Source organism: Capsicum annuum, chromosome 3 (genome assembly GCF_002878395.1).
Source record: "Capsicum annuum cultivar UCD-10X-F1 chromosome 3, UCD10Xv1.1, whole genome shotgun sequence".
Taxonomy (NCBI): domain Eukaryota; kingdom Viridiplantae; phylum Streptophyta; class Magnoliopsida; order Solanales; family Solanaceae; genus Capsicum; species Capsicum annuum.
The window spans coordinates 120,367,547-120,394,592 of NC_061113.1; positions in this window are offsets into that span (position 1 = coordinate 120,367,547).

The following is a 27,046-nucleotide window of genomic DNA, read 5'->3' on the forward strand; positions in this document are numbered from 1 at the left end:
ACCCTTAAAAATTTTTTGGTTTTTAGTTATAGAGGAAAAATAATGATTTGATCTTTGAAACTAAAGGAAAAGGGTCACTTTAATTCTATAAAGTTGTGTAAGGGATAAAAATCCCAAAAGTCCTTCACCCCAAATGAAAAAACAAAAACTAGCAAATTTTACATAGCGGTGTGGCATGCTACTATCGCAGAGGGTAGCCTCTGTGACACACCCTTATCGCGGAGGCTAACCTCTATGGCACACCACTATCACGGAGGCTTACAATCTTAGGGACCTAAAATAGACCCGAACCCTTTTCAAAAATTCTAAAACTTCCCCGAAATACCCTTTTAACATCCCTAAACATAATTAGAGTCAAAATTGATACTATGTATGTGAGAGGGTCAAAAATAAATTCATTGAAATTTTTACGGGGTCTCACAAAATTTCTTTGATATCCATGTTTTATAATTTCTTTATCTACCCTTATTGCATGACATTTGTAAGCCTCGTTGATCCTTTAGCCTATTCTTTTGTAGACTTATATGTAACTTATTTCCTTACTTTCAAATTTACCATAATTTGATCCAATATTCCTAAGAACTTTAGTTGAAAGATTTAGATGTTAATGAGTGTAGAATTAAATAAGGAAAAAGTAAAAGTGAAGCTTATGTTGAAAATAATTCATATGTTGTGGTTGGGAGTAATGTAATGATAAAAATAATTAATCTAAAGTGAATCATGTATTGATATCGAATACTCCCTAATTAAGATGATGTATTGATATCAAATACTCCCTACTTAAGATGTGTTTAACTAGCTTAAGAATATGGGCAAAAAAAGAGAAGTAGGAAGATAAAAGTGGTGGAAATTTTGGTTAGTTAGAGTGGAGTCTGATGTAAAGTGTGGTGTATTAAAGAGCTTAGGGAATATAGTCACTATTACTGGATAGAATAGTTCCTACCTATCCCTTTGCCTACATTACAACCCTTAAAGTCCTACTTAATCTTGAGCCTCGATATTATGATATTAGTGGAGTACTACTCAAAGGTCAAGCTTATGGTTCATCTTATATGACATGTGAATTCCTTGTGAGAGTGAGCGAAATTTGATCTTACACTTATTTTTGTGATAAATTACATATTATAAGTTAAATTGGGTAACTCTCTTATAGTGACGGAGCATGTTTAATAATGGATAGGTGACTTATATGATCTCTTAGTTGAGTAATATACATGATTTTCCTAACTAGGTAGAGTCAATTCTTTAGGTTAGGAAGTTTTGAAGTGGTGTTCATGAGTTTTCAATTGTAATACAACATACTTTATATGGAACTTGTTATTCATGTAGTCATTGTAGTTCTAGCTTGAGTGTATTAGTTTGAGTAGTGATGTTAGAGTCTTCTTTTATGGTGCCTAATGTATGAAGTTGTTCGAGTATGAATAAGGCTTTAAGTGTGGGGTGAATAGCCAACTAAAAAACTAAAATAACATTACAAATGGTAAACCTCCCTACAATTAGAAAAGTCTTAAATAGATCACGTCGTACAGCTCTTAACAGTATAATAGTTCAATCTTAACAACAGTAGATGATATTGACCATATACAAAGAAGTCTATTTCACAGTATCATTCACATCAAAGAGATGAAAGGTAGTTCATCAAAATAGTATGGTGTATTTTCAATGTTCAAATATTCACCTTATATAAACTCTCTATGATTGAAGCAAACTCATGGGGTTCGCAATCCATATACTAGTCATAATCTCATCAATAAACCTTGTCGGCACTTTCCCTGACTAATGAATTTTATGATAAAGTTTCTTTGCAAAGAAATCTAAATTCCATTGTAATATCAGTTCCACAAAAATGAGTGATAAATTAGTATGCATGATCATAGCAACAGTAACAATAATACAATAATCAGCTTTACAATAGCATAAATGAACTTGAATCACCCGAATCTCAATAAATCATGGCACAAGCCCCTAACAATAGTAAAGAACTGTATATGGCATCACTGAAGTCAACACAGGCCTCCACTAGGATATCACAATGTAGTAAATAACAATTAATGATCAAATAAGTCCAACACCATACCTGCATGAGCATTTCAATGATTATTGTCTCTTAAATCAATAATAAGGTTCACACAAGCCCACACACAGGCAACATGATAGTAGTAATGATTTTCAAAAGATGAATACAACAAAAAATTCCCTAACCCATAGCATACTTCAGAAAAGTAGCTATCTATGCAGCCCATTCTAAAGAAAGTTAAGTCATAACTACTGCAAAAGTCAAAAATATTTAGAATACTCCTAATATATTAAAAATAGTGTCAACTAGTAATTAGAAATCTATTGATACCCGTATTGGTAATTTTAGTTTCCAGCCCAAAATAACTTCAAAATTTGACCCAAAAAATAAAAGGGTAAAATAGAAATTTTAATTGATAATTATATTACACATACTTTAAATTCTATAAACCTAAATTTTCATCAAAAACGAAGTTATAATAGGGTTAGAAATCATTGAAACACTCATTCATTACTTTTACCGTGTAAAACACATAATTTTGAGTTCAAAAATCCAAGTTTTGAAGATATTTTTGCAATATAATTGAAGGTCAATGGATAAAAATAAGTTTGGAATCTTACCCAAATCAAAGTTGATGAAAAACCCTCTTAAATTCTCTCAAAAAATGTGTTCCCAAGCTTAAAACGATGAAACTTGAGTTAAATCACAAAAAATGGGTTTTCCTTCTTCTCCAACGCGAACAACCCCTTATGGTTATGAAGAACACCGACCCAGACCAACTGCAAATGCAATGGTATAGTCATGAATGTATAGAAGGAGAATACCCTATCTGAACTAGCTTAGTCTTTATAAATGCGATCCCACCATTACATTTGCAAAGAAAAATAAATTTCTTCTCCGTAAACGCAATGGTAGGGCCACAAACATGAAAAAGGCCTAGCCCTTCTCTAGAAACCTTGCACTAACAATGGTTTAAGGCTTAAAATCTTTCTAAGTGGACCCTCAGGATTTGTTTGAGACCCTATAGAAATATACTAATAATCTAGATTCATCGGATATACTAAAAGAGGACATTATCATTAAGTTTAACCCCGAGAACCCCTTTAGGTCAAATAAACTACCTTCTAGCTCAAAAACTCAAAAAACATAATATATCTTCAAAACCCAAACCAACCATGCTGATATTGTAAAATTCACATTCCAAATCTAATGGAACTAACAGAATTACTATCCAATACTCGAATCACAAAATCTTGACCAAAGTCAACTATATCACTTTTAAAACTACTCAAAACCTCAAACTCATATAAATCAATCTCCAATGCTTTGAGTACTGTGCCAACCATCCCTACAACTCATAAATGATATAAAGTAACAATGCAGAAGGACAAAAATAATCAAAACACAAAAAAGTAAAAAATTACCTCGAGGGTTGTTACAGAAACTCACACCTTCCATCCACATTTTAGGGAGGTGAGGATGACATTAAAGGACATGTAGATTATATTCAGATTGAGATTGATGATGATCCATTGTATTTTCAGGATGCATAGACTATGGACTAATGCACATTATTATACCGACTTACTAGCTACCATTCGTAGCTTGGGGATATGTTGAGTGTGAGTCATATGAAAATAGGTTCTATCATTTACTACCTAAAAATTAGTTATCCATGGAGCTCATTACAGATACTACACCATATGTGAGGGTTAATGTGATAGCTTGATTATATATGTTATTTTATTCGATGGCATCTTGTTCTTAAACACACCAGCAATTGGTTGAGCTTATAGTTCCTAATGTTTTTAGTTCCTTCTGGTAGGGTAGGGACCTACATATCAAGCAATATTGTTCTAGGGTATCTATACAAATCACTATGTCAATCATCTATGGGCAGGAAGGCTGACATTAGTGGAGCTTTTTATCTCCTCCGAGTGACATAACTAATTAAGTTCCTTCTTATTCTTAATTAAATACACAATTTGAGAGTTGGATTAAAATTATTTTTATTATCATGTTTAAATATAGACTTGGGAGAAGTTCTTTCACTTTTAACCTATACCTCTTGCTCTAAGAGATTGGGATGTGCAGAAGGATGAGGCATTACTCCTCTATGCTAGGAGGTGGATGCGAGTGAATTATCGTACTCACGTGATGCTCCATGTTGTCATTCAGTTTAGAGATCAACTTGATCATATAATAAAGAAATAGTTAAACTTTATCTTTAATGTCATGCTTTATTTAACATTGAGTTCTTTTTTCTCCTTATTAGTTTTTTATTTTTAATTTTGTTTTCAAACAATTTGTATGGAAATAATATAGTAAAATCATACATACTTTGCCCTTGTTGAACAATCAATCAAGGTTTGTGGAGGTTGTTGTTCCCTATGATATGCATGAATATCGTAGAGCATCACACTCTCAATTGAGTGATGCAACAACTTGGTCTTTCACATAAAATATTTACCTTTATAGCACGGGTAGATGATTATTTTACACAGGACAATCATAAAAGACTTGAGAATCCTTTTATTGAATATTTAGATGTGATGGTCGATGACTGGGCTCATAGGTAGGATAGTAGAATGGGCCTATATAGGATCAAGATGATCTCTTAGCTACATCACATGTTATATGAGTTTGAGGATTCATCCACCTATAGGGGCATACAAGAAATGAATAGAGGCTTACATCATTTGAACTAGTTAGAAATAGATTTTTAGTTGGACACTATATCTACCAATGCAGGTTAGTAGGTTGCTTAAATTTCTCTTGAGACATTGTAGATAGCACAACATGGGTGGACAAACTAATAAGTAGTCTATTCTAGGAGATGCATACCACCATCCACACTTTGCACCTCTGGGGCGTGGATGTGGATGCAGTCTATAGAGGATTTTGTGTAGGTGGTCAATAATATGGAGGGACAGAAACCTAGTTGTTGAGTACAACAATGTTTTTATATATACATATTTAGAGCTAGAGTCGACTCCTACACTAGATCTAGAGCCATCTCTTATATCAAATCCAAAATGAACTCCTATTCTAGGTCTAGATCTAGCTTTATCCTTTGATTAATCACTATCGACTCCAACATCTTCATTTAACTGATTCAAGATCCTTATTTTATATCACTAGATGATATCGATTAGGTCAACAGACACTTAAAGGACCATCCTCCTTATCATGACCTGATTTCAAGAGTCATGGAACCTACTTTACCCCACCAATAGGTAAGCCAACCGTAGCTCGAAGCTATAAGCAATGGGCTAGTTGGTAGAAAATGGTATAAATACGGGAAATCATTCAAGTAAAAGATTTACAAGCTATAGATAAATGGATAATAATATCATAATGAAGGTAAATGAAAGATAAGTGATAACATCCCACAACATAGTATAGTTGGTACAAGATCCCCTAGCCAAAAGAATATAAGTATATCATAGTCAAATATACATCAGTCTTAAAATAGAAAGACTATCCAAAATACAAGAGATGGAGAAAGGACAACTCCAGCTCCAAGAGCTCACCTATATTCAAACTCTTGCTTACATGATCACAACGTCAATGGCATAAACTAGTACTTGAATCTTCACCAAAAAGGTACAGAAGTGAAGTATGAATACCAAACCCATGGGTACTCAGTAGGCATTATCGGCCGACTGAGCTAAATCATAATATAAATATAATAAGAATTAAGATAAATAAACTAGGTCAAGGAAAGATGGAAAAGCTAAAATAAGGCTTAGAATACTATAAATAAATATCCAGAATAATAACAACATTAAATAAAAGCATAACTATCGCCATATAACTGGCCCTCAAAGATAGAAGGTGTAATAAAGTAAATAACCCAATGCAGGCCCCCATAATCCTGGATGGTGTAATCATAGAGAAGTAATAACTATAATTATGCTAATTAACAATATCTTGAAACCATAATCGTGGATCCTCCCATGCCACAAACACCAGCTCAAACCGATTCTACAACCATCATAAATAACCTCTCAATATCAGACTCAAAGTAGAACTAATATCTCATATGTTGGACTTAAATCAAAACTAATGTTATGGATGCCAAACTCGAACAAGAACTAGTATCTCATATGTTAGACTTGAATTGGTCTTAATATCATAAATCGCAAAACTTGAATTGGAACTAATCACCTCCCAAATCCCAATCCAAGATAAACCATCATATGTAAAACCTTCTTGCGTGCAAGAATGTAAATAGGATAACGTAATATATCTATGTAGTCTGCACGAAGCTAATAGAAATCTTGGCCTAAGGTGGGTCGAAGGGCCCACTTCTATCCTTAAAATTCTATTCTAAGGCAATTTCTACCCTAAATTAGACTAAGGTGCAAAATCTCAGTACAAGTTATTAAGTGAACCTCATTGAGTACTAAAATAGGAATTCTACCTAAAGCATGAATAGTTAAGTCAATTTTGCATAATTCACACTAAATATACTCCAAGTCCTAATCCTCAACCCCACATCTAGCACTCTATCATAAATATACTAAATTTCATCCCAATTTAGGATTAAGGTAAACCTAACCTACCTACACACAGAAAAAACTCGATGAAGTCTGCTAAAACATTAATTTCAACTTTCAAAAAGCTTTCACACAGTGCCACGCTATCAGAAAGATAATCTACTCATCACGATAAGAACAACAGTACTTATATTGCATTTATTTTACTTTGGGACCAAATTCAAGCCAAAATTTCATGTGGGACCCACTTATAGAATCACACTTTTAAAATCGTCAACACATCCCTCAATGCTCAAGGATCATTTACCATCAAGATTAGGTAAATTCTGAGCTCAAATGTTACTAAATTCAAACCAACAATAATATAGAAATTTTTGGAATAAATTGAGGAATTAAACATGAATTAAATGGAAACTTACCAAGATTTCAAAGAGGAAATGAGTAATCCAAGCTTGCAAACAACCCAAAATCTTCTAATAATAACTCTACTAATTTTCCACACTTTCTAGGGTTTTAACTCATGAGACATGTTAGGAAAAGGGAGAAAATCGGTTAAGAGGATGATTTAATGCCCTCTAGTGACACTTAAGTGGCCACTTGACCGCTTAAGTAGCCACTTGACTATTTAAGTGTCCACTTAACTGCTTAAGCAGTCACTGCTAAAGTGGCTAAGTATAGCTTAAGCAATACCCATTGGGTCTACTTCCTTCATTAAAGCAACCTCCACTTTAGCAGAATGGGCTTCACTTTAGCGGCCCAGCTAGCAATCCTGGTCACTTAAGAGACCAGCTAGCCACTTAAGTGGCCTCCGCTAAAGTGCATCATTGGAAACTTAGAAAATTCCAACTTTTCACTGAGCCCTAAAGATTTATCAAGAATTCCATGAATCCAAATAAACTATACTACCCAATTAAATCTAAATTTCTAGACTTAATGGCGCAACCAAAATTTCCATCTAAGGTCATTTCGACAAAAAGTGAGCTCCAAACCCAAGGGTCATTTTTATCAAATTCCAACCAATAGCTCAAAATGAGTTCAAAAGCCTTGGAACCCAAATAAAAAGGTCCTCCTAGCCTAAAATCAATTTTTTAGAGCTGATGGAACTATCAAAATTGAATATACGAGGTCGTTAAAATAAAGTTTACACCTGATAGCCAATTTTTGCTAGTGAAGACTTCAAAATAGAGAATTGGCTTTAAAAACCAATGAATTGCCCGGTAACTGAACTGTTAACTCCAGCAAGTCATAAATGATAGGGAAGCTATAGGAAAACACTAAATGAAAAAATGCATGGAAATGCAGAAAATGACCTAGTTGGTCATTACACTATTCACTACTAAAGGAACTTTCACTTATGAAAGTTTAGGGTTAGGATGTACCTAAAGGTTTGAATAGGTGAGAATATTGGGCCCACATCTCATTCTCGATCTCCCAAGTAGTCTTCTCTCATGAGTGGTGTATCTACTAAATCTTAAATACTGGAATCTCCCTAGAGTGCAACTGCCTAACATCCTTGGCTAATATGAACACTGACTCCTCCACGAAAGTCAACCTATCATCATACTAGATTGAATCCTATGAATCATATGCGACGTATTATAGATGTAACTATACAGCATGGAAATATGGAAAACTGGGTGAATAACAACAAAATCTGAGGGCAAGGCTAACTCATAAGCCATATCTCCAATCGTACAAGGGATCTCAAAAGGCCTAAGATATATAGGGATAAGCTTGCCTTTCCTCTCAATCCTTATCATACCCTGCACAGATAATACTCAGAGGAATACTCAGTCTCCAAATCCAAACCTCAAGGAATAAAATCTATAATCTACATAATTATTTTGCCTACTATAAGCTATTCTCAGACTATCTTTAATCACCCTGACTCCATTTAACAACTCCTAAAGCAAGTCAGTACCATGGGGCATAACCTCGAAGGTCTCAAACTAGCCTATCAAAATTGACAACATCTACTATATAATGCCTCAAATGGTTTCCATCTGAATACTTAGATGGTAGCTATTATTATATGCCAACTATGCTAATGCTAAATATTTCTCAAAATCCATAACACAATCTCAAAGCATACCCTCAAGAACCTAATTAGTCCGTCTGATTGACCATCAGTCTAAAGATGGAAAGTAGTGCTGAGATACACTTCAGTACCCAATTCTTCCTAAAGAGCTCTTTAGAAACTAGCAATGAATACTGAGTCCCAGTATGAATTAATAGATATAGGTTCTTATAAAGTCAAACTATCTTATCAACATATATACAAGCTAACCTCACGACACTAAAAGATATTTGAATAAGAACTAAATATGTCAATTTGGTTAATCGATTTACAATGAACCAAATACCATCAAAACAACAAGAGGTTCGAGGAAAACACTAACAAAGTCTATAGTGATCTTCCCCCACTTCTACTCAAGAATGAATAATCTCTAAATTAGGCTGTCAAGCCTCTAATACTTGGCCTTCACCTATTGACAACATAGGTAATGAGCTATGAAATCTATTATATCTCTCTTCCTACCACTCCACCAATAGTGTTGCCTTAATCTCTATACATCTTATTTGTATTAAGATGAATAAAGAATTTAGATCTATGAGTCTTACACAAAAATGACTAAATCAAGTCTCCAACCCTCAAAACATAACTACGGCCATCATACCTCAAAATACCATCAAAATCAATGGAAGCTCTCCTAGAATTAACACTCAACACTTAATAATAGATGATTCAAAGTTTCATATCCTTAAACTGATGACCTCGACTATGCTAAAATAAGGGAAACGTTACCTCAACACTAGCAAGAATCCCCTTAAGGTCAAAAATATTGTAATGACTGTTTAGGTCATTTTCTATGTTCATGATTATTTTTGTTATTAGAGATTTCCCATAGTTTCCCCAAGTCATTTATGACTTGCTGGAACTGATAGTTTTGCTACATGACAGCTCGTTTGGTCTTTAGAACTATTTTTCTATTTAGAAGTCTTTGTTGGTTCCAAATAGCCACAGAGCAAAAATTATGGTAAAATGGTATCATATGGAAAATCTGACTTTAGCAACAAATCCAGAATATCAAAATCTATATGGTTGCATATCTCATTTGCTCATATTGGATTTTGAATGCATCTCGAGGCACTAGCTGAAGCTTGGAATCAAAGTCTAAGCTTTCAGTCATTGTCTATCATGGATAATACGACGATCATGGTGGGTTGATTTTTATTGTATGGTCATGATCGCATCCTAGCACGTATGTGAAAGTACGCCTCTTGAGAGCTCGACAAGGTCAATTTAAAGTCACTTTTGGCTGAGAATTGGCCCCTTTCTTACATTGCTTTAAGTCCTAAAACCCTAATAGGGTGTAAAATCCTTAAAGTGAGTCTTGTGTGTTGATTGGGAGCTTTAATATCTTGTGTATTATCGATTAACATCAAATCTAAGGTATGATTCCTTCAATTTTGATGTTGATTTCTTGATTTTAAGACCCAAATCCCTAATGGCTAGAGGCTTGATTTTAGCCCCAAATATGGTTGTTTTTTTAAAATTTCTTGAGGGTTATAACTCTCTAATGGTATTTGGATAATAGGTTGGTCTTAAAAACTTGCTTTCTATATGTGGGACCCACTTGAGGGTTTTGGTGTCATTTTGGACCTAAAGCACAATGGTGAAATATGGGGGTTGTTGTTCTCATAATAATGCATAGATTATATTGTTGATATGTTGGTTTATAGGGGAAGATTCGAGAAAGGGAAAGTAAATATTAATGGTTCATAAGTTGTTTAGACTCAAAGTAGGTTAGGCTTACTTGAAGTTGGATTGAGCTTTATTTTAGTATAATTATGATATCATGATAAGATTGGGCGGGGTCTTAGATATTTAATTGGTTGATGGAAATGTTTTGGAATAGTTGAATCACTTAGGTCTTAAAATAAGTTAAGTGGGATAGTTGACTCATAGCCTAGAACCTTGGTTAGTTGAACTTATAATCTCATGAATAGCATAAGAATACTCTAGTTGCTCTAGTGGATGAGAGTGACCTTGTTCACTCACCTTAAAGGTATGTTGACCTAGGTATTCTTATTTATGGATTGGCTTTAGGTATTTGGGTGACTTAGGAGGAATCCTTGAAGAAGAATTGTCCAATAGAACTAGTGTGAATTGGTAAGATTTTAAGGCATGATTTAGATAACTTAGCCTAATTCTGGGTAGAAGTTAGACTTGTAGAAGAGAATTTGGGGATTATTAGAAGCTAAACTTGAACCGCCTTAAGCTTGAACTATGTAACTTCTTTAGTGACCTAGATACGTAATGAAATCCTAGATTATGCTCTTGGTGATATGATGGTTAAACCCAATAAATGATTTATGCATGTTTTCGATGTTGGAATAATGTGTATGCTTGATTGATTATGTTTTTTTGTGATATGGATAGCATTGGAAAGTCTTGCAAATTAAATCTATGGTTATGTTATCACTTAAATTTATAGGCAAGTTTACTATGTAAGCCTTGAATTATGTTACAACCTTTATTATGATCCAAGCTTAATGACTAAGCTAATGTTTGTGTAAAAGAATCTCTTTGAGCTAGTGTTGTGAACCATATGGGTAAAGAAGGATTCTAGAAAATATACCCATGACCAATATTTGACTTGTTAATAATTATGATTAAACTCAAAAAAGTGGGGATTGCTCATATCATTTATATATACATGCCTATACATCTATATATAATGTAGTGATGATTAATAGTGAAGTACCATGATATGTATTTCCCTTACATATCTTATACTCTATTATTATGGGCATGTACTTGTTATTAATTTTGATACATATGTATGTATTTATTATTGTCTTAGTGGTTATGATAATGCTAGGTGAATCCAGATGATATATTGATGTTACAATGATGCCTAGTGAATTCGGAGGATATGTCGATGTCATGATGATGCCTGGTGAATCTAGAGGATATATTGATGTTATGATAATGCTTGGTGAATTCAAAGGATATGTTAATGTTATGATGATGTCTGGTGAATCTAGATGATATATTAATATTATGATGATGCCCAGCATATCTAGAAGAGGTATTGATGATATGATGATGCCCGGTAAACTTGGAGGATATATTGATTTATGGTGATGTTATGTATGGTAAGCATATATGAATATATAGGTATATGCGTGGTCATGCCATTGTATGATTAAGTCATTATGTGTATTTAGGATATGATGTTTTCCTTGGGAAGTTATATTACTCTCTATCATTGATCACTAGTTAAGTGGTGTGACTCTTGTTAATACTAAATAGTGAATAAAAGTAGAATATGCCGATTAATGAGTTAAGACTAACCGATAAGTGTAATTATGTGTAGAACTATGGACTCACCTAGTGAGTATATTTATCTTGAACAAATGGTTATGTTTGGAATTTCACCTAGTAAAATGGGTTATATGATAACTAATTGTCTATATAAAGTGGTTATATTACTTGATGGCTAGAAGCCTAGAATACTATTGGTGGACCTAGGTTAGATAAAATGTGGTAACTAGTAATTATGATTGTAACATGGCTAATGATAATAATAGACTTGGCATTATTGATGATTAGTGATATTAATTCCTAGCATGTAATATTGTTGGTTGCTTAATGAGGACTAGATGATTATGGTACTAACTAGAAAATGGCATCAGTTAATAGATAGATAAGTATGTTGGTAATATGTAGCTTCTCACTATATGATGACTAGTATACTTATGATAACTAGGTATGAGTTGGTTAAATAGTGATTATGGCTTAGCGATACGTCTTGGATAGATATAGATGTTGGCTATCTAATGAATCATAATTATTTTCTACTCTATCAAGAAGGAGTATATGAGGAATCGGTTAAGCTATTGGTTGGAGGCCTTACAATGACTGAAAAAACTAATAGCTTAATAATAAATGGTGATTAGTTAATATAGACTAGATAGAGTATATTAATGAGTTAGAGATCTAAATAACTATATATCTATGATTATGATTACCTTGATATATGGTGGTTCTACTTGCGGTAGTTGATGATGATTATGGATCTTGGTAAGTGACCGTGACAGGAAATGTGGAAACCGTGGTAAATGTGAGTTGGTTATGTATATATATTTACATATCTTGATACTTTGATGAATTGATCTATTGGTGTACTCTCCGATGTAGGATGCCATGATGAGTTCTTTACATTGTGTTCTATTGGTTGTACTTCCCGGTGGTATGGGATGCCGTGGTAAGTTCTTTTACTTTATGCTTTAATGATTTTATACGTGACAAACTTTGTATTTATATGGTTGTAATTGTATATATATATATATATATGTTGCTTTATGCTTTCGGATCGATCATCTACTTTGTATGACGATTGTGGTACATATTGATATGAGGTCGTATTATTGTTCTAGTGGTTAGTTTTTTTGTACATTAATGATGAAGATGCTTCAAGTTTGATTTTGTACCTTGACTAATAGATATTTTCTTACTTTATATCATTTTTATATCATAATTTAGCTCAATCGGCCAATGATGCCTACTGAGTACTAGTTGTTTTGGTACTCATATTACACTTCTGTACATTTTTGGTGTAGACTCGAGTACTAGTTGTCGCTATTGAGTTGAGATCATGTTGTGTTGATTTTTCGAAGATAGGGTAAGCTTTTGGAGTTAGAGTCACCCATTTCCCTTCTATATTTATTTAGTCTTTTGTATTTAAGATGACTATACATGACTATTTAAACTTCAAGTTGTATTTCCAATTGTCAAACTTAGTTTCTTTTATACTAATATTACTAGGTCATGGGATTGGTATTCGTATATTGGTTGTCTTCTATTATATGGAACATGGTTGCTTATACTTGTGTTCATATGTTTGGTCCATGTTGGACGTTTCTACCAAAGTAACCTATTTTCTTAGTTCAGGTTATGGTGTTGGCTTACCTATAATTATATTTTAGTAGGTGCTATCATGACTCGAAAATTAGGTCATGACAATTTGGTATCAAAGCTTAGGCTTTACCGGTATTATTATTACAAGAGCAAGTGTCTAATAGAGTTATGCTGATTAGTACATTGATGTCGTTTTCTATCTTTGGGAGGCCATATGGATTAGTACATTGATGTCGTTTCCTATCTTTGGGAGGCTATGGGACATTCCTAAGAGACCTTCTCTTCTTTCACTCATATCATTCTAAGAGTCTGAGTTGGTTTGTAGGATATCTTCTTGACTTTACTTTTTCGCAGATGTCAAGGACTCATGCTTCAGCTATGCATGATGAGGGTACTGAGACCCAGCCTCATGATGTGTCCCCAGTTAAGGATCACGATGGGCCTTCCCTAAGCATCATTCCTGCACCTGAGCTAGAGATTCCTCTACCACAGCCAGTAATGAGCCAGGGACCAGTCCAGGCTCCACTAGTTTTTATTCCCTCCTTATTGCTTAGAGATTCTTTGGTCATTTTTTAGATATTGTTAATGGTTCACAGAATACTAGGTCAGGAGTAAAGCCTGTAGCTATAACTCCTGGAGTTGAGGTTCCCCCTATGCCGGTAGTTGTTCAGCCAACAGTCGCTCAGCTATTTATGACCTAGCCTTCTATGTTTACTGAAGAGAAAAAAATACTGGACAGGTTTTTAAGGTTGGCCCCACCTAGGTTTTTTGGTGCCCCTAGAGAGAATGTAGTTGAGTTTCTGACTACTTATGAGGATAGGCTTCGTGGTTTAGGCCTTATTGAAACTCGTGGTGTGGATTACACCATATTTTAGTTAGATTTGTCTACTCCACATTAGTGAAGAGGTTTAGTGAGTTCTAAGCCAGTTGGATCTTTTCTCCTTTTATGGACTCAGTTCTCAGAGATGTTCTTAGAAAAGTATATGTCGTGCAGCCTTAGGGATCGATTGAGGGATATGTTCTCTATATTGGAGCATGGTTCTTTGATAGTTGTTGAGTATAAGGCCTATTTCCATGAGTTGGCTAGGCATACGACTGCTGTCTTAGATTCTTAGTATGAGAGAGTTTGCTACTTTATGAGAGGATTGAGACTTCTATTTGCTGGGAAACTTGGAGTTTAGTTGACATAGGTAGGACTTTTTCTTAGGTTTTTGATCATGCTAGAGTGATAAAGGACATGAATCATGAGGGCCATGATAAGAGGCCCAAGTATCAAGGCAGATTTGGTGGGAGCCATAATAGCTCCCGATTCAGAGGTTATACTTTTTATATTGGGCATCCTCTGTGTCTATTTTTTTAGCCTCAGATTTAGACTAGTCGACCAGTTCAGGCAGCTCTTCAGACCACTAACTGAGGTCAGTTTGGTACTAGTGGTCGCCCTAGTAAGAGAGGTGATCAATCTTTAGAAAGTCCATCTACAAGTCATGCTAGGAATAGTGGTTACTCCAGTTTAGCCAGGCTGTGAGTTTTGGTTTTGCTCGTGATTCTTGTTTTACTTATGGACTTTTTAGTCATTTCTCGAGAGATTTCCTTAGTCATGGGGGTGATGGCTGTTTTATCCTAGGGTTCTACACCTATTAAGGAAGTTTATCCCTTAGGTAGAGATGGTTTGTAAGGTTGTAGGGGTAGTTACTAGGGTTCTTAAGGTGGTAGTCATGCAAGTAAGATAGGAGGTTAGTCAAGTGTCCAACCAGGTGGTGAGTATGGTCAGTTGTATGTCATACCCTCTAGGCCTGAGGCTGAGACTTCGAATGTTGTTGTGACTGGTATGATTTTGTAATGCCACAAGTCGGCTCTTGCTTTGTTTGATCTCGGATCCACTTATTCTTATACATCTACTTATTATGCATCATGGTTGGACTTTACTAGTGATTTATTATTTGTGCTATTATGAGTATCTACTCCCGTGGGTGATTCTTTAGTAGTAGATCGAGTATTTAGATCTTATGTTGTAACAGATAGTGATGTTAATTCTTATGTTTATCTTATTATTTTGGATATGTTGTATTTTGATGTGATTTTTGGGCATGGACTGGTTATCCCACTATCATGCGGTCATGGATTATTTTGCCAAGACCGTTGCTATATCCATGACTTTTGTAGCCCTAGTCGTATGGTAGGGAGCGATTAGTTGCAAATCGATGGAGATTATTTCTTATGTTTGTGCTAGAAGGATTATAGCAAGGGATTGCGAGTCTTATCTTTCTTATGTATGTGATACTCGTGTAGAGAGTCCATCGCTTGACTCTGCTTCTATTGTGTGTGAGTTTCCTAATGTATTTCCTGCCCACCTACCTTGTATTCCCCCTGACTGTACGATTGAGTTTGCTATTAACCTTGAGCCTGGCACCTAACCAATTTCTATGATACCTTAATGTATGGCTCCTACTGAGGTTAAAGAGCTGAATTCTTAGCTCCAAGATATTCTTGGTAAGGGTTTCATTAGACCAAGCATGTCCCCATGAGGAGCTCCTATTTTATTTGTAAAGAAAAAAATAGTTTGATGCGCATGTGTATTGATTATAGAAAGCTTAATAAGGTGGCGGTGAAGAATTGTTATCCTATGCCTTGCACTGATGATTTTTTCAACCATCTTCAGGGCGCAGTCGTGTTTTCTATAATAGATTTGAGATCAGGTGATCATCAGTTGAGGATTCAGGCTTGGATATCCTGAGGACAGCTTTCGGGATCCGTTAGGGTCATTATGAGTTCTTGGTGATGTCTTTTAGGTTGACTAATGCCCCAGCCGTATTAATGGATTTGATGAACCACATTTTTAGACCATACCTAGATTCTTTCATTATATTGCTCATTGATAACATTCTTACGTATTAAAGGAGTAGTGACGAGCATGCACAAGATTTAAGAGTCATGCTCCAGACTCTAAGATATTATGTGCTTTTTCCTAAGTTCTCTAAGCGTTAGTCCTAGCTTGAGTCATTATCATTCCTTAGACATGTGGTGTCCAAAGCGGGTATGATGGTAGACTCGGCTAAGATTTTGGCAGGGCTAGGCCTATGTCTCCGATTGAGGTTTGCAGTTTTATCAGTTTGTATGGTTATTATGAGTGATTTGTTTAGATCTTTGCTACTATTTTAGCTTCTATGACTAGATTAACTCGGAAGGAAGTTACTTTTCCATGGTTGGAGGAGTGTGAGTTGAGTTTTAGGAAGCTCAAAGATTATATTACTTCAGCTCCAGTGTTAGCTCTTTCAGTTAAGGGTGGGGGATTCACCATGTTTTGTGATGCTTCTTGAGTTAGTATTGGTTGTATTTTGATGCAGTAGGGTTGTATTATTGCTTATACATCTAGATAGCTTAAGGTGCATAAGTGAAACTACACCACTCATGATTTAGAGTTGGTGGCAGTAGTTTTTGCACTCAATAATTAGATGCATAATTTGTATAGTGTGCATTGTGAGATTTTCACTGATCATTCTAGCCTTCAGCATCTTATGACCGCGTGGGAGCTTCATGCTTTCCAGCATAGATAGATGGAGTTGTTGAAGGACTATGATATTTCTACTTGTATTATTAGGTAAGGCAAATGTGGCAGCTGATGCTTTGAGTTGCAAGGTAGTGAGTATGGGTAGCTTGGCTTGTATATCCATTTCTCATAGGCCTATGGCATGGGACATCCAATCCCTAGCCAATTTGATGGTTCACCTTAATATTTCAGATCCTACTAGGATTTTGGCTTGTGTGGAGGCGAGGTCCTCCTTATTTGAGTAGATTCGTTATCGTCGGTATGAGGATAGAAACTTATGTTTTCTCCATGATCAGGTGGTGAGTTATTAGTCTTGGAGACACACTATTTATCGAGGGTATATTAAGGTTCCAGGGTCATATTTGTGTTCCCCGACTTAATTCATCCAATTCTTCATGAGGCTCACAGCTCTAGATGTTCCATTCATCCTAGTACTGCTAAGATGTATAAAGATTTGAGGCAACATTACAGATGGGATGGGATGAAGAGAGATATGGCATACTTTATGGCTCATTGCCTATGTTGTCAGCAGGTTAAGGCTGAGCATCAGCGTCCAGGTAGATTGACTCAGATGTTGCCCATTCCTAAGTGGAAATGGGAACAGATTACTATGGTCTTCATTAGTGGTTTACCTTGTACTCCCTATGGTATTGATGGTATTTGGGTTATTATGGACCATTTGACCAAGTCGGCACATTTCATTCGTATTCAGATGACCTTCAGTGCTGAGAGATTAGGCTAAATTTATGTTTGAGCGATAGTTATTTGCATGGAGTGCCTATTTTTTTCATATCAGATCGTGGTTCTATATTTATTTCCAGATTTTAGAGAGCATTTTATAAGGAGTTAGGTACTCGAATGGATTTGAGTATAGTTTTTCATCCACAGACAGATAGTCAATCCGAGCGGACTATTCAGGTACGTGAGAATTTTCTTCAAGCCTATGTTATGGATTTTGGAGGATAGTGAGATCAACACTTAGCATTGGTAGAGTTTGCCTACAATAATAGCTATCATTCGAGTATTGAGATGGTTCCCTATGAGGCTTTGTATGGTAGGAGTTGCCATTCTACGATAGGAATGTTTGAGACTTCTGAGGTTAGACGTCGCGGTATAGATTTGATTCAGGACTCAATTGATAGAGTTAGGATGATTCAGCATAGGCTAAGAGTAGCCTAAAGTAGGCAGAAGGACTATGCCGACCGTAGACTTTGTGCCTTGAGATTTGGAGTCGGTGATCATGCATTCCTTCATGTTTCAGCTATAAGAGGTGTGAGGAGATTCAGAAGGAAGGGTAAGTTCATCCCTCATTATATTGGTCCTTTTGAGATTCTCCACATAGTTGGCGAGGTGGCATATGAGTTAGCATTACCTTCTGATTTTGATGTTGTTCACCCGATTTTCCATGTATTAATGTTGTGGAAGTGTATTCCTAACTCATCCCATGTGCTTAGGTGGGACTTTGTCCAGTTAGATAAGTAGTTGGCCTTTGTTGAAGAGCCCATGCTTATATTGGCGAGTGATGTGAGATAATTGCATGGAGCCCATGCTTATATTGGCGACTGATGTGAGACAATTGCGTGCTAGAGAGATTCCAGTGGTTAAGGTTCAGTGGAATCACCGCCAAGTAGAGTAGGCTACTTGAGAGATCGAGAGTGAGATGCAAGCCTAGTATCCTTATTTGTTTGAGACTTTAGGTATTTTTTTTCTTCTTCATCTTTAACTTTTGGGGATAAAAGTTCCTTAGTAGTGGATGTTGTAATGACCCTTTAGGTTATTTTTTCTGTTCTTGCTTATTTTCGCCGTTAGAGCTTTCTCATAGCTGCCCCAAATCGTTTATGACTTGCTGGAACTGATAGTTTGTTACCTGGCAGCTCTTTTGGTTTTTAGAACCATTTTCCCATTAAGAAGTCTTTGTTGGTTCCAAATGGACACCGAGCACAAACATTAGTAAAACAGTATTGGGTGGAAAATTTGACTTCTCCAACGCATCCGAAATGTTGAAATCTATATGGTTGCATATTTTGTTTGCTCATATTGGATTTTGGATACATCCTGAGGCACTGGCCGAAGCTTTGAATAAAATTCCAAAATTCAGTCGTCGTTTTTCATGGATGGAGATACCGTGATCATGGTGGGTTAACTACAATCGCGATGGCCATGATCGCGGCCTAGCACGTATGTGCAATCGCGACTCCTGAGAGCTCGGTAAGGTCTATTTAAAGGAACTTTTGGCCGAGAATTGGCCTCTTTCTTCCATTACTTTGAGTCCCCAAACCCTAGTAGGGTGTAAGATCCTTAAAGTGAGTTTTGTGGGTCGATTGGGAGCTTGCATAGCTTGTGTATTTTCGATTAACATCAAATCTAAGGTAATATTCCTTCAATTTCGGTATTGATTTCTTGATTTTAAGACCTAAAACCCCTAATGGCTTAAGGCTTCATTTTAGCCCCAAATATGGTCGTTTTGTACAAATTTCTTGAGGGTTATAACTTCCTAATGGTATTTGGAAAATGGATTCGACTCGAAAACTTGTTATCCATAGGTGGGGACCTATTTGGGGGTTTTGGGTGTCATTTTGGACCCAAAGCACAATGGTGCAATGTGGGTGTTGTTATTCCCATAATAATGCATAGATTATGCTGTTGATATCTTTGCTCATGGAAGAAGCTTCAAGGAAAGAAAAGTGAAGATTGGTGGTTTGTGAGCTATTTGGACTCGATGTAGGTTAGGCTTACTTGTAGTTAGATTGAACTTTATTGTAGTATAATTGTGATATATTGATATGATTGGGCGGGGTCTTGGATGTTGAATTGGTAGATGGAAATATTTGGGACTAGTTAAATCACTTAGGTCTTAAAACACATTAAGTGGGATAGTTGACTCATAGCTTAGAACCTTGGTTAGCTGAACTTGTAATCTCATAAATAGCATGAGAATACTCTAGTTGTTCTAATGGATGAGAGAGACCTTGTTCACTCACCTTAAAGGTATGATGACCTAGGTATGCTTAGTTATGGATTGGCTTTAGGTGTTTGGGGTGACTAAGGAGGAATCCTTGAAGAAGAATTGTCCAATAGAACTAGTGTGAATTGGTAAGATTTTAAGGCATGATTTAGATAACTTAGCCTAATTCCTGGTAGAAGTTGGACTTGTAGGATATGATGTTTTCCTTGGGAAGTCATACAATTCTCTACCATTGATCACTAGTTAAGTGGTGTGACTCTTGTTAATACTAAATAGTGAATAGAAGTAGAATATGTTGATTAATGAGTTAAGACTAATCGGTAAGTGTAATCATGTGTAGAACTAAGGATTGACCTAGTGAGTGTATTTAGCTTGAACAAATGGTTATGTTATGGAATTTCACCTAGTAAAATGGGTTATGTGATAACTAGTTGTCTATATAAAGTGGTTATATTACTTGATGGCTCGAAGCCTAGAATACTATAGGGGTACCTTGTTTAGTTAAAATATGGTAACTAGTAATTATGGTTGTAACGTGGCTAATGATAATATTAGACTTGGCATTGTTGATGATTAGTGATATTAATGCCTAGCATGTAATGTTGTTGGTTTCTTGATGAGGACTTAGATAATTATGGTGCTAACTGTAAAATGGCATCGGTTAATAGATAGATAAGTATGTTGGTGATATGTAGCTTCTCACTATATGATGACTAGTATACTTATGATAACTAGGTATGAGTTGGTTAAATGGTGCTTATGGTTTAGTGATATGTCTTGGCTAGATATGGATGTTGCCTATCTAATGAATCATAATTATTTGCTACTCCCTGCAGAAGGGGTATATGAGGAATCAGTTAACCTTATGGTTGGAGGCCTTATAATGACTAGCGAACTAGTAGCTTAATAATAAATGGTGATTAGTTAATATAGACTAGATAGAGTATATTAATGAGTTAGAGGTCCAAATAACTATATCACTATGATTATGATTACCTTGGTATATGTTGGTTCTACTTGTGGTAGTTGATGATGATTATGGATCTTAACAAGTGACCATGATGGGAAATGTGGAACTCGTGGTAAATGTGAATTGGTTGTGCATATATATTTATATATATATTGATACATTGATGAATTGATCTATTGGTGCACTCTCCGATGGTATAGGACGTCGTGATGAGTTCTTTACTTTGTGTTCTTTTGGGTGCACATCTCGATGGTATGGGACATCGTGGTAAGTTATTTTACTTTATTCTGTAATGATTGTATGTGTGTCAAAATTTGTATATATCGGTCTTAATTATATATGCATGTTGCTTTACACTTCCAGATCAGTTATCAACTTTATATGACGGTTGTAGTATGTATTGATATGAGATGTTGTATTATTGTTCTAGTTATTAGTTATTTTATATATTGATGATGGAGATGCTTCAGGTTCGATTCTGTACCTTGAATTATAGATATTGTCTTACTTTATATCATCTTTATATTATAATTTATCTGAGTCGGTTGATGATGCCTACTGAGTATCGGTTGTTTTGGTACTCATACTACACTATTGTACCTTTTTGGAGCATACCTGAGTACTAGCTGCCACCGTTGAGTTGAGATCATGTTGTGTTGATCTTCCGGAGATAGGGTGAGCGCTTGTAGTTCGAGTCGCCCATTTCCCTCCTATCTTTATTCACTCTTTTGTAATTGAGAGGAATGCATAAGGCTATTTAGACTTCAAGTGGTATTTCTTTTTGTCAAACTTAGATGCTCTTGTACTAATATTACCAAGTCATGGTTCGTATATTGGTCGTCTTCTATTATGTGGTACATTATTGCTTATATTTATGTTCCTATATTTGGTCCATGTTGGACGTTTCTACCAAAGTAACCCATTGTCTTAGCTCCGAGTTACGGTGTCAGCTTACCTACTGGAGGGTTTTAATAGGTTCCATCATGATTTGGAAATTGAGTCGGGACAAATAACAAATCACACTAACAAGTTGGCTAAGGACTGGATGTCCCATGCCAATGGCATTTTAGAAACTGAAATAGAAGCTAAGCTACCTATACTTACCGTCTTTCGGCGTAAGGCATCCACTATTATGATCGCCTTGCCCGAATGATTTAGAATAGAGATGTCATAATCCTTCAGCAACTCCATCTATCTGTGTCGCCTAGATTTAAGATCTATTTGGGTCATAATATCCTGAAGACTATGATGATCCATGTAGATCTCACAATGCACGCCATAAAGATAATGCCTCCAAATCTTAAGCGCAAAACTACCGCCACCAACTCCAAATCATGAGTGTAGTTGCATTCGTGCACATTTAGCTAGCTCGACGCATAAGCATTAACTTGACCCTGTTGTATCAACACATAACCCAGACTAACACCGAAAGCATCATAATACACAGTAAATCCCGTATCCTCAACAGGGAGAGCCAAAATAGCGACTGAAGTGAGAAAACCCTTGAGCTTTTGAAAGCCTGACTCACACTCCTTGGACCACTAGAAAAGAACCTCTTTCCTGTCAATCTGGTCATCGGCTTTGCAATAGTAGTAAAACCCTTGACGAACTACTTATAGTAACCAACAAAATAATGAAACTGCGAACGTCAGTTAGAGATGTAGGCCTGATCCAATCATGACTAGCCTCAATCTTCATTGGGTCTACCATAATCCCATCCTTAGACACCGCATGTCCAAGGAACATCACCGACTCGAGCAACAACTCATACTTTGAGAATTCAGCAAAAAGCCTATGGTATCCAAAAATTTGGAGCACAATCCTCAAATGTTGAATGTGCTCCTCCCTACTCCTCGAATACACAACTGTTATTGATGAACATAATCATGAAGGAATTCAAACAGGGTCTGAACACATAGTTCATTAAATCCATAAATACGGCTGGGCATTGGTCAACCCAAAAGATACCATCAGGAACTCATAATGGCCATATCGAGTCTTGAAGGTTGTCTTAGGGATGTTCTCAACCTGAATCATCAACTGATGGTAATGGGACCTCAAGTCAATCTTAGAGAACACCACTACTCTTTGAAACTAGTCAAATAAATCAACAATGTGAGGCATAGGATACCTATTGTTAACCGTCACCTTATTAAGTAATCTGTAGTCAATACACATAGCAAGTAACCATCTTTCTTTTTCACGAACAAGATTGGATCACCCCAAATAAACACACTCGGTCTAATAAAACACTTACCCAAAAGATCCTGAAGCTAAGAGTTTAGCTCCTTAAGCTCGGTAATAGCTTTATGATAAGTTGCCATAGAAATAGGTCAGTTGAACATCTCAAGACAATAATAAACACAATATAATGCTCAAGAGGAAGACCAGGTAGATTGTTAAATAAAACATCAGGAAACTCACAAACTATAGAAACAGAGTCAAGCGACGGTCTCTCCAAACTAACATCATGAATATAAGTGAGATAAGACTCTCTATCTATTGATATATGTATCCTACCCCAACCATAAAGAAAATCCCCCTCATCTAGTAGCTAAAAGATCCCTACCACACAATTGGGGGTATACCAAGCATGGCCAAGGAAATGGTCTTGGCAAAACAATCTAAGACCACATTATAGGGGGATAACCAGTCCATGCCCCCAGTCACATCAAAATTCACCATATCTAGTACAATAAGATTAGCCTAATTATCAAACTCTTGAACAATTATAACACAAGATCGATAAATCTGATCCACTACTAAAGTGTAACACCCCAAATCTAGTACCCGGAATACTACACGGTGCTCATGACCCCGAAGGACCACAAGCTAACCCATGACTAATATCTATACCTGTATACTGTATAAAATACTTTATAATGTGGAAACATGAACTAAAAGTCCATAAGGTTCAAAACTGAGATAGAGTATCTGATAAAAATGCAACATCTGGGAGGGGTATGAAATACCCAAAACAACTAAAATAAGCTATCTGAGAATACTATAGTCTGGAAAGCCTGTAAAATGGATTGTATAAATATAAAGTTGATGGGACATGTCCCCAACTAACTCTAACTAATAAACTAATTACTGAGATAATAAGATGATGATCATATCCTCGAAAGATGAGGACTCACTACTAATTCTGACAGCTGAGACTGGAATCTACTGATGCTCTAGAGCTTGTGTCTCTGAACCTATGGTATAACACACGATAGATAAAATACATCAGTACTTTGAATGTATTGGTATGCATATGAGGTAGGCTAAATTCATGGGGTTCATATGCATGAACACTAACAATGGCAGACTGACTATCATAAGCGTGAGAATACATACATGAGACATAATAACTAACACTGATACCATGATAACATGATTACCAAATATGAATAATGATAACATGACATACTGATAACTGATATAACTGATAACATGAGTGACTATATCTGACAGTCCTAAATCTAATGGAACTAACTGAGTCTTGTACTGTATCTGAGTTGACTGTATCTGACAGTCCTAAAATCTGAAGAACTATCTGAGTGTTTTTACTGATACTGATAGTGAAACTGTGGGAGATAGTTATCTAACTGACATGCCCCTAATGAGCTATTATAGCTGTGTTGGGGTCCAATCTGTAACCCCAATTAGAAGGGTGATAATATCGTGCCACTGGTAAGGACAAGCTGTGGGTGACCCTTGTCTGATAGTGTCCCCTAAACGAGAATGGTAGGACCCTCATCTGACAGTGTTTATCCACCTTATCAACCCTCATCGAATAGCGTTGATGTCTCAACCTATGCTAGCTATATAGTTCAGGAACACAAAGATGACTTCTAAGAATCACACCCTCATCTAACAGCGTGTGTTCCCATCCTTGGGTTCACTCTGTGCTAATTCCTACTCCCATACGAATAGACTCCAAACATGATTAACTAAACTGAACTGAGTTGAGTTAAATGAGTTCCATTGACTAACGGAATGCTACTGATATCTAAAACTGACTAAAATTTATTGAGATTACTGAGTTTTCCTGAGTCATGAGATTGACTAAATTCTACTGAACATGGCTTAACTGAGGATATCTTGGAAACATGACGCTGATTCGAGTCACACAACGATATTTTTTTGGTAAAAGTACCCCCAGGACTCAATAGAAGAAAACTGACAAAGAATGACTTTCTTCCGTACAAGATCCACATCAACAATATATAATCTAATAAGTTGTGTATTGTACGAAGTACATGGTTATCATACTATCTAACATGGACGAGAATGTTGATAATCATATCATAATCTCATGTTCTAATATTATAGGCATTCCAACAACATATATATTTCACAATGATGGCATGGAGACCATTTAAACATAGGAGGATGACAGGCATGTCACATTTAGTTTATGTTTGGAGCTATAAGGCATGATTTCTACTCCTTCAAGCATTTTATCAAACACCTTGCATGCAAAATTTAGAGCATAGGTGAAATCATCAATTTCATAAGCAACTAAGTTCATGGATATTATCTTTCATATTAACATAATATCATGAAAAACACACAAGGACTCCAGCTTTGAAATCAATCAATGTCAACAACATGATTATAATTAACCCATAACATAAATACCATAATTTATAGATAAAACAAGGTTCTTGAGCTTCATGGATGGAAGGAATCCATGAATGAACAAAATGCATACTTGGTTCGTAAATACACGAAGAATGATGGAGGAATAGATCCTTCAACTATTCTTTCAATTCTGTAAGTTCTGCTGGTGCCATTCTATATGGTGGAATAGATATAGGCTGAGTGTCTAGAAGAAGATCAAAGTCAAAGTTTATTTCCCTTTCAGGAGGAATTCCTGGAAGATTTTTGGGAAAGACATCTGAATATTTATTCATAACTGGAACGGATTCAAGACTGGGAGTTTCAAAACTGGAATCCTTAACATGAACAAGATGATAGACACATCCCTTTGATATCATTTTCTTTTCTTGAAGGTAGGAAACAAGCTTACCCCTGAAAGCGGATACACTACCCTTCCACTCAAGGATAAATTCATTTAGGAACTGATACTGGACTATCCTATTTCTGCAGTCGACTATGGTATAGCAAGAATAAAGCCAATCTATGCCGAGAATGACATCAAAATTAGTCATCTATAATTCAACTAGATCTGCTAAAGTGATTTTCTGAAATATCATAATAAGGCAGTTCCTGTATACCCACTGGGCTATAATGGTTTTACCCACTAGGGTAGAGACTGAAAAGGGCTCTGCTAGAATTTTAGGACTGGATCCAAAATCAACTGCTAAATAGGGAGTAACAAAAGACAAGGAATCACCTGGACCTAGCAAAGCATAAACATGCAGATGAAAGATCTATAACGTACTAGTAAGCACATTAGGAGAATTTTCCTGATCTTTTCGGGACGGGATAGAATAGAATCTATTTGGGCGTTGCCCACTAGTAGCACTAGAGGTGGAAGCCTACTGATTTGGGAAATTGGACTGAGCTGAGGAGCGAAGATAACTCTGATAACCTGACTGAGGGTAGTTTCTGACTCTGTGGCTTGGCTTGCCATAACCGAAATAGACATTGCTGCCAGCTTTTCACACACCCTTGGGTTTCTTACCACAAGTCTGACAAAGGGGATTAGTTCAGGCACTGCTAATACTATCCTAAGACTTAAAGCCTAGCGCTCTATCTCTATTGCCGTCTCTTAATTTTGGCATTAGAGCACTGGCCGACGAAGGAGCTGGAACTGATGACTTGGGATGAAAACCTACCTATCCTAGCTCTCTTATTCTACTTCTCCCTCTGCTTAATCTTTTGCTCCTCTATCTACTGAGCATGAGTCATAAGCCTGGCTAAAGTCATGTCACTATTTAGCATGGCGGATTTGTACTCATTAACCACGCTATTATTCACCCCTGAAACGAACTTACTCATCTTGGCCCTGCTATCTGCAACCACATGAGGGGCATATCTAGCTAATTGAGTAAACTTAAGAGAATACTCTTTCACCATCATGTTTCCCTGCCTGAGGTTGATGAATTCTAACACCTTAGCTTTTCTAAGCTCTAGGGTAAATAATCTATCTAAGAATGAAAA